At 58.3% G+C, this 7,499-nt stretch overlaps 1 protein-coding gene across 1 annotated transcript in view; it reads right to left on the bottom strand.

Moving 5' to 3' along the window:
• TG (thyroglobulin) overlaps positions 1-7,499 on the bottom strand; it is a 154,923-nt gene that overhangs the window by 25,680 nt on the left and 121,744 nt on the right. The gene's annotated exons all lie outside the window — the stretch shown is intronic.

A 7,499-nucleotide genomic window follows, 5' to 3' on the forward strand; every position in this document is an offset into this window, starting at 1 on the left:
AGCACCTCCTTGGACCCCCTCTGCCTGCCGGGTGGGTGGGGGAGCACAGGGCAGGGAGGGCCCTTAAGGCAGTTTGTCATCTACAGGCTTTTTTGTTCTTCCCTTTTTATTTTATTCTACTTATTATTTATTCTTATATATTTTTATTGATTTCAGAGAGGAAAGGAGAGGGAGAGAGAGAGAGAAACATCAATGATGAGAGAGAATCACTGATTGGCTGCCTCCTGCACGCCCCACACTGGGGATCTAGCCTGCAACCCTGGCATGTGCCCTTGATCCTTCAGTCCACAGGCCGCCGCTCTGTCCACGGAGCCAAACCAGCCAGGGCCTGTTTCTGTTTTACACCTGCTCCCTCTGCGTCTCCCTCCCATTCACCCCTCCTGCCTGGTGAATCTGTGGGCCGCTCTGGCCCTGGAAGGCGCTAGTGCTCCTGTCAGTCATCGAGGAAATAGGCAGCCCCCGTCCCGGAGCTTCAGTTTCTGGAACTCAGAGCATAGAGGTGGGGAAGGAGGTGTCAGGAGAGCCCCGTCGTGGGGCGTGGCGCCACCCAGAGCCCCGGCACGGAGTTTCCTGGGCCATGGGCACTGGCTCTTGTCCTGGTTCTCAAGCAGAGTTCACGAGGCTCTCGGTGCCCTTCCCAGAGATTGTGCGTGTGCCTCAGGAAAGATGAGACGGGCGTTTCCCGACTCCCTCTGAACATCGTTTAGAAGCGCTGCCTGTCTCCTCCCCCATGGTCTCCCCAATGGGGTGCCCGTGGCAATCCATCAGGGCCCAGGGAGAAAATGCTAGACCGTTTACTTGTGAGTGTGGAGCAGTCTCATCCTTTACAAACATTTTGACAGCCCGGCTGGCCTGGCTCAGGGGTTGAGCATCGGCCTCTGAACCAGGAGGTCACGGTTCCATTCCCAGTCAGGGCCCATGCCCGGGCTGTGGGCTTGATCTCCAGTGTGGGCTGTGCAGGAGGCAGCTGAGCAATGATTCTCTCTCATCTTTGGTGTTTCTATCTCTCTCTCCCTCTCCCTTCCACTCTGAAATCAATAAAAATATGTTTTAAAAAACATTTTTACATTTAGAATGTCCATATTAGTAGAACAATCTGTGCATGAATTAGTGAGAATGGGCATATGCAAAGCTTGTTACTGTCGGGTACAGGACCAAGCAGCTGGGGTGTTACCTCAGCAGCAGGAGGAGCCCCCTTTCCCCGTGGGCTGGAGAGAAGAGAGCTGAGCTGGGATGTCACCACGGACCCCCAGTGTCTGCTCTGGTGCTGGGAACCAAAGGGACCAGCAAACTCCGTGCCTCTGGGACAGTGGCAGGCCGCTCTGGCGAAAGGCTAGGCGGCAGCCCTCCCGCCTCCCCACCAGGGCCTCAAGGCCACTGGACAATTGGAGAACCTTGCCTGTGGGCAGAGGGCAAGCCTGGGAGCTTGGCCCCACCTTTTGCAAGGGTTAAGGGAGCGCGGCCCTGCCACCAGACCCTGGTGCGGTGCCGTGAGAGGACCAGAGCCCGAGGGGACCTCGGCAGGACCCTCACTCCTGGTTCTGGCAGATCCTAAATGAGGGGAAGGCCGTTCTGGTCCGTGGAACAGCGAAGAGAACCCAGAGGTAAACCCAGCAGCACCTGCCCAGGCACTAGGAGGAAGTGGAAGGTCACTGGGAAGGCCGGGCTGGGCAGCAAGGACCCGCTGAGGAATCCAGGCAAACGCCAAGGACGCGGGGCAGCCAGGACCGAGGCGGGACTGGCCTGAGGAGTCAGTTCACCAGCCTGTCCCGGTGCGTTTGGGAGGAGCAAGGAGGCCACAAGGGGCAAGATAAGAGATGATTGTGGATCACTTCCAAGTCCAGACCAGATGCAACAGAAGTCACCCCAACAAACAAAACACACACACACACACACAGACAACGAGAAGGCGCAAACTGAACGTCCTGGCCAGCACTGCCAAGCGTCTAGCCTGGACTTGGACTCTGCTCAAGTTCAAGGTTGAGCTGGACATCATCCCTCCCTCACGCTGTGGAGCCACGGCAACCTTGAGAGCCGTTTCCTTTGGCTCCCTCCTCACTGGACCCCCCACGACACTGCCCTGACTCACAGGTCACCCTGGCCCTGTCCACGGAGCTCTGATGGCAGGACACGTCTCCCAATCACCCTTGTCCTCCCAGAGCGTGGCCTCCTGCTGGCCTGAGGCGTCCCTTTTCCGAATACAAGATTCATTTAAGTAAAAGAATGCCGAGTCAGATGTAGGGAAGAAGAGTTTGTACATGCGTGCATGGAGAGGAAGCTAGGAAGCATGTTGCCAAATTGCAAAGCTGCAATGGGCCCTGCTCAGCGACCTCCCCCAGCTCCGGGAGGTCCGCTACCCCTCCAGCACTCTCAGGAAGCTGGGCAGCCGGGTGGCCTCCCCGGTGGAGGCAGCGGGTGGGTTGAGCAAGAGGACAGCTCTAGTGCATCAACAAGTTTGTGCAACTCCCCCGGCCGCAATGGACACTGGAAACGAAGCTTCTACTTCTCCTCCTGAGAACACTCGGGGCCGAGAGGCCTCTCACAGATACACACGAAGGCCCCGGAGACATAAACATGTCGGTTCCGCTCCAGCTGGAGACCTCGGCTCAGCCACACGGACCCCCTTCTCCAGCTTCCGACATGGTTCCCGAAATACGAATGAACTCCCGTGTCTGGAGAAGCAGTGGGGTCTGATGGCTCCCTGGGGAGGTTCATGGTCAGCCGCTCACCTTCCCCAGGGAAAAGGCAATAGTCACAAAGTGTGGGCTCTTGTTTAGAAGGCAGACCCCTCGCCTTCATTCATTCACTCACTCAGTCATTCACTCGTTCGGTGGCTAATTATGGATCACCTCTCTGGGGCAAGGCTCGGTGCTAGGCTCAGGGGTCATGCGTGAGACGTGTCCCTGTCCCCCCAAGTTTATGCTCCACTTTGAAAGGAAAGTGGGTGGCATCCGTATCCAGTGGACCCCCGCTCTGTGCCTTGCACCACGCTAGCGGGTCTACACACCTTGTCCTGCGGACCCTCCAGATCCGGGAAGGAAAAGGAATAGCAACACCATGCAGACGCACAGAGAGATGCAGAAAGCTTTGCAAGATCACACATCTTCCAAATGTCTCAAACCCCCCTCTTGTTCCAGACTCCAATGCGCATGTCCTGTTCCTGTGGGGCAGGGGAAACTCCCAGGGGTGCTCTGAGGGGGGAGCAACTCCCTTTGGCTGGGGATTTCTGGGAGGACAGGGGGACAAGGTGAACTCTAGGTGGGCACTTCACCAGCAGGGGCTGGGCAGGGGTGAGGTAAACGGTGCAGAGGTGGGGAGGCTGTCTACGTGCAGGGGGTCACGGACGTCCCTTGGTGAGCGGGGCTGGAGGCCTTGAGCGGGGACGTCGTCACAGGAGGAGGGTGAGAGCAAATGGTGATGAGCATCGAATGCCAGGAAAGGGAGGGAGCGGGTTCTGTGGGGAACAGGAGTCCGTGGCAGGTGCTGGAGGAGGATGGCCACGGGACTTGAGCCGGGGAACCGGGGCTGGAATGGGGTGAGGGAAGCCGTGGGGAGGCCTCCTCGCAGGTCCGCCTAATCATGATGGTAAGCTCACCTCCGGAGGTTCCTGGGCTAGCCCTGGGGGTGTCACTCATCAGCTGGGTGACCTAGAGCAAGCGGTTCCACCCTGGGAGCCGGGGTCTCTTCCGGTGAAGTCCAGACACACAGAGTAACTGGGGAGAATCCGTGGGGACCATAGGCAGCAGCCAAGCATCTTTCCCGGCTCCCCGAATACTAGTTCCCCTTCCTCTTTTCCTCCTCCTTGGGTACCCCAAGCATCTCCGGCCCTGAACCTCTGCACTTGGCATTCGCTTTACCTGGTCCTTCTTCCTCTTGGTTTGCTCACTGGTGTCACGTGGGTGCCTTACAAAGCTCTCTTCCCAGGTGAGGCCCTCCTGTCCCCACTCTCGCGCTGCCTCTGCACCCGTACATGCTTGTGTCTCTAACTCGGCACCTGGAGCCGTGCCTCGCACACAGCAGGCGCTCCACGGGTTCCGTGGGATAAACAGTGAGTGAATGAATGAGTCAGTGCGTGTTCAGCCGGGGAAGGGACACACCCTAGGCTCTTGGGGAACTTGTAGGCTGCACGGGATCTCGAAGGTCCCATGGGCTGAGCCCTCTCTGGATTCAAGAATGCCATCAGTGGATTATGGCCCGAGGGTGACGCCTGGCACGTCAGCCGCGCTCACTGCACCTCCCACTCGCTTCTCTCTGCGGAGAGGACTTCACTCGTCCCCGAGGCTGCCTTTCCAGCGTCTAGCCGTCCCCACAATTACACTGAAAGCAAGACAGGTACCTTAGGCAGAAGTGGGCATCTGCGAGTACTGGACCCAGCTGGAAACTGTGGGGCTTACACACGGCACCCCGGCCACGTGACGCCGAGTCCCCTTACCTCCTGGACCCTGGACCCTGGACCCTGAGCCCCTGGGACCTGAGAAACAGGCTCCCTCTGTGTGGGTTAGGAGACCTGCCCAAGCCCCCGCTGCGGGTGTAACATCGGCTCCCGACCACGTAAGTGTGCAAACTTAGTTGTCTACGTGGGGAATATTGCATTTCAGTAAAGCCCAGACTTCACTGATCAATCTTGACCCCTTCGGGTGTCCTGCTGATCTGCCCGTGGCCATTAGCCCCGGCCCTCCTAGGTAATGAGCTGACACCCCCCCCCCCCCAACACACCCCACGTCCTGGAAATCCGGTGCTTTCTGCACCCACGGACCTGCGAGTCCCCATGAGTCTGAGCGCAGCCTCCTGACTGGTCGCCAGGCCAGGGCTGACCCCATCCTGACCCTTGAGGGCCTTGCTGGAGGCATCTCTGGCCAAGTTTGGCTCCAACCTCCACACCAGCCCCCTCCCTGGGCCCCAGCGCAGGGACATTTTTAGGGGCATTTTCTCGAACTCCCTGGTTCCTGTCAGTTCCCCAGGGCTGAGGGGACACGCTGAAACCCCCAGGCCAGGGCACATGGGCAGCAGCACCCCAGGTCACCCCGTTACCCAACACCGACGGGCAGAGCGGATATTGCAGCTCTGGCCCCCGGGCTCCAAATTCAGAGCTTCTCCCTCTGCAGCTCCGCCTGTCGAACCCCGTCCTTCACTGCACGTCCCTCTGTGGCCCCTGCCCACCTGCCGTCGCCTCTGCCATCGGACTCAGGCTTCCTTAGGGCCCACGTGTCTGCCCCCCAGGCCCCCGAAGCCGGCAGTTCTTCCTGCAGGAACCTCTCAGGCGCAGGCTTGTCCTGAGGCAGCTCCGCTTCCTCCCGCAGGGCTCAGCGAGGGCCTCTCCATAGACAGCCCGTCCCCGGCCACGGACCGCTGTGGGAAGGAGCGCCTGTGAGCCCGCTGTCTTTTCTTAAATACGTCTACGTTTATTGATGTCAGAGAGGAAGGAGAGGGAGAGAGAGAAACATCCATGATGAGAGAGAACCATGGACCGGCTGCCTCCTGCACGCCCCACACTGGGGATCGAGCCCACAACCTGGGCATGTGCCCTGACCAGGAATCCAACCGTGACCTCCTGGTTCATAGGTCAACGCTCAAGCGCTGAGCCACCCCTGCAGGAGGGCCCCTCTGTCTTATTAACCATTTCCTGTCCTTCCCACTGTCACCATCGCCGATAGCTGCCGCATTCCCATCTTTATCCCACGGCTCCCCCCAAAAAAGTAAGCTCCATCCAAGAGAGGCTCTTGCTGTGCACAGCTGGATTCATTGATCAAATGAAGTTTCACTGAACGAATGTTAAATAAGGGAATAGATTTAGTCTAACTCATAGCAGATTCTGGGCAAATGTTTTTGTGTTTTGTTTGGTTTTTTTAAGTTGTCACAAAGCTCATGCTTTCTGACTATCAGCTCACACCTCCTTTCTGCCTCTGTGTGAATTCTGGGGGGAAACTCCACTTACGCATCTCTCTGCCAGTCCGCTTCCCCTTCTAGGCGAGTGGCCCGCTCCGTCCGTCTTTTGCAACGTTGCCTCTGCACCTTCCCAGGGCCGCCCTGCGCCTGTTTCTCAAGTTGTCTGAGGAAGCATCTCTCTAGTACCGAGTGCCTTCTAAATTTAGAAGCGGCCCGCTGTTTTCGATTCACCGTCGACAGCTACACCGAGTGAGGTTTCTAAATGACTCTCCCTGGGCGGCGAGGCGGCCCTGTGGGGCTGGGGCTGCGTGTCACCCGCCAGAGACACCGGCCGGGTTCCGTGCCAGGCCCAGCTGTGTGACTCTGGGCAAGTCACTCTGCTGTCACCTCTGTGAAGCAGCCCCCACACGGTCCCCCGGCGTTCTAGCCCAGGCAGACATTCCCAGGCGGTCCTGCCGGGAGTCAACATTCCGGCAGCTTCCACCTCTGCCACCCACAATCCCTGAGGCCCCAGGTGCCTGGGGTCTCCTGCTTGAGACTCGCCTGTGATGAGTGGGGAGCTACACATTGTTCCTTTTAGAATATGTTCTTATTGATTTTAGAGAGAAAGGCAGGGAAAGGGAGGGAGAAATGTCGATGTGAGAGAGAAACATCAGTCGGTTGCCTGCTGCACGCCCCCGACTGGGGATCCAGCCTGCAACCCAGGCCTGTGTCCCGACCGACCGGGAAGCCAACCGGCGGCCTTTCGGGGCGGTGCAGGGGACGATGCTCGACCAGCTGAGCCGCGCTGCCCAGGGCTATCTATTATCACTTTTTAAAAAATTTAAACCCATGGAAACGGTGAAATGGTACAATGCACACATGCTCTTCACCGAGATCCCTCCAACAGTAACATTTTGCCGCATTTACTGTCTTGCTCTCTTTCTCTTTATTTGTGTTTTCTCTTTCTTCCTGGACTATTGAAAATTATAGACACCGGCCACCTGGCCTCCTGACACCTCAGCAGGTGTCTGCTAAGAGCCAACACACTCACCCACATCCCCACGGCGGCACTTCACCCCACGAGAAGCAGCGTTGACACGGCATCATCGGACCTGTGGTTTCTATATTTGAGTGCCACCCACCGACCCATCACAGTCTTTCTGTCTTTCTAGTCCTCTTCCCTTGACCCAGGATCTAGGCAAGCATCACACAGGCAACATGACCTTGTAGGTGTTTGTGGTCAATGTTCACCGACACCCCGTGTTTCCTGACCTTCCCGGTCTCTCGGGGGCAGCACGCTAGGGGGGCTGCCGGCAGCAGCTCTCGGCAGAGGGCCTTCGATGCCTCTATTTTAAGCCTCTGCCCATGAGGACCTGCCCTCCACAGGCTCTGCGCTGGGGCTGGCTTGGCAGCGGCATGAGGAAGCCGCGATAATTGGGAAACTCAGAAAAGAGAAGCTGCTGCCGCGTGGACCCAGCCAGCTTCAGGGGCCGTGAGCGCAGCCCCGGAGCCTCCCCCGCCTTTTAATTAGAGACAAAATGCGTCTGTGAGCCTGAGCGAGGCCTGGCTACGCGGAGCTGAGCTGCCCATGCTCCCCAGTGCTTTGCACCCGCGTGCAGCAGGCCGCCCGC

The sequence above is a fragment of the Myotis lucifugus genome, unplaced genomic scaffold (assembly GCF_000147115.1).
Source record: "Myotis lucifugus unplaced genomic scaffold, Myoluc2.0 scaffold_113, whole genome shotgun sequence".
Taxonomy (NCBI): domain Eukaryota; kingdom Metazoa; phylum Chordata; class Mammalia; order Chiroptera; family Vespertilionidae; genus Myotis; species Myotis lucifugus.